We start from the raw sequence: 2,355 nt of genomic DNA, 5'->3' as shown, positions 1-2,355 counted from the left end.
TCCACGCCGTCAATGAGTAATATTCATTAGATGTTTTACTCCATTTTCTTTCTATTTTTCTTCTATTCGCATTTTGTTCAGATGGATCATTCTGCCAGGATTCTGAGTTACCGCTTGTCGATATCCCAGGAGGGGGCATGGAGGATTGAGGAAAACGGTTATACCTACACCGGCCCTTGTGCTTTTTGATTAGTGTACTTGTGTAGGGTATTTATTTTGCGAGTAGTTTTATTTGGGTGACGATTAGGATTTCGCCTTGTACTTTGTACCAACCTTTCATAATATTCTAATGAAGTGTGATTCAAAGTTATATTGAGTTATATTTTTATTACCTTTAGGTAATGGTGATTTTGATTTTCCGCATTGTATGTTACTTAAAGTGATGTTCCGAAAATGAAATGAATATATGGAAATAAATTTCATATGGCATAAAAAAAAATACCATTTTTGAGCAAGATTTTTTGGAGTAATTTTTGGGGCGTTACAAAGACGACCGTTTCGAGGAAATGGCAAACGTTGTCAAAGAGGATCTTCAGGAATGTCCTGAGATGTTTCAGCGGTTGATAATTGATGCTGAGAAACCATTATATGATGGTTGTACTAAATTCACAAGATTGGCAGTTGTGTCAAGGTTGTATAAGTTAAAATCTATTAATGGATGGACTAATAAGAGTTTCACCGACTTGCTTGCACTTCTGAAGGATATGTTGTCGGAAGATAATGTGTTCCCTTCTCTCGAACCTATGATGCAAAACAAATGTTACGCTCCATAGGCATGGACTACACTAGGATACATGCTTGTGAAAATGATTGCATCTTATTTTTTAATGAGTATGCTTCATTAAAGTTTTGTCCTAAATGTAATGCATCACGATATAAGAAGGAAAACTCGATTCCCAAAAAGGTTGTATAGTATTTTCCCATCAAATCAAGATTTAAGCGTATGTTTAGCAATGTCAAAGATGCAAAGAAGTTGACATGGCATGATGAAGAAATGCTTAAAGATGGCAAGCTTCGGCATCCTTTAGATTCTCCTCAATGGCAAAAATTTGATCACGACTATCCTAGTTTTGGTCAAGAATCAAGAAATCTACACCTTGCATTATCAACAAATGGAATTAACCCACATAGTGTTCGAAGTTGCTCCCACAGTACATGGGCAGTGATGTTGGTGATATACAACCTACCTCCTTCTCTATGCATGAAGCGCACATATGTGATGTTACCTATGTTAATTTCTGGACCTAAACAACTAGCAAAATGACATAGACAATTATTTGGCTCCATTAATTGAAGACTTGAAGCAAATGTCGAAGCAAATGTGGGAGACAGGCATAAATGCATATGATGTGTATAGGGAAGAAAACTTCAACTTGGATATAGTACAAAAGGACATTTTGCATGTGCTGTATGTGAAGACAATACTCATTCAATGAGGTTGAAACACTATAAGAAAAATGTCTTCCTTGGCCAACATAGTTTTTTGCCTTCAGATCATCACTATGAACGATGGAGAAAAGCATTTGATGGAAACAATGAAGAAAGTCGTGCTCCTTTGCCGTTGACACTTGACCAATTATTTCAAAAGCTAAAGGGTTTGAATACTAACTTTGGTAAACCTTTTGCAAAAGAAATTGTTACAAGTGGGTGGAAGAAAAGGTCAATCTTATTTGAATTGTCATATTAGGGTTTATTATATGTAAGACATTTCCTCGATGTTATGCATATTGAAAAAAATATGTTTGAAAGTTTCCTTGGTACCTTACTCAATGTCCCTGGTAAGACCAAAGATGGCTTGAATGCAAGGTTGGACTTAGTTAGTATGGGAATAAGAAAGGAATTGGGGCCGATAATGAAGGGAAAACGTACATTTCTACTTCCAACAGCTTATACTTTGTCGAGGAAGGAGAAAATGGAATTTTGTAAATATATTCATGATGTTAAAGTTCCAGAAGGGTACTCTTGCAACATTCAGAACCTCGTATCAATGAAAGACTTCAAGTTAAAAGGTCTTAAGACTCATGATTGTCATGTAGTTATGGAGCATTTCTTGCCTATTGGAATACGGTTAATTCTACCTAAAAAGGTTCGAGGAACCATAACTAGATTATACTTCTTCTTGAAGGCAATTTGTAGCAAAGTGATTGACCCTGAGAAATTACCTGCATTGCAAAGACAAATTATTTTGACTTTGCGTGAGCTTCAAATGCATTTCCCACCTTCTTTATTTGACATAATGGTTCATCTAAGCATTCATCTTGTTCGAGAGACACAACTATGTGGCCCTTTCTATATGAGATGGATGTACCCCTTTGAGCATTATATGAAGACATTAAAAGGGTATGTGAAGAACCG

Source organism: Lupinus angustifolius, chromosome LG04 (genome assembly GCF_001865875.1).
Source record: "Lupinus angustifolius cultivar Tanjil chromosome LG04, LupAngTanjil_v1.0, whole genome shotgun sequence".
Taxonomy (NCBI): domain Eukaryota; kingdom Viridiplantae; phylum Streptophyta; class Magnoliopsida; order Fabales; family Fabaceae; genus Lupinus; species Lupinus angustifolius.
The sequence above is the reverse complement of the archived record's forward strand: the minus strand, read 5'-3'. Positions refer to the sequence as shown.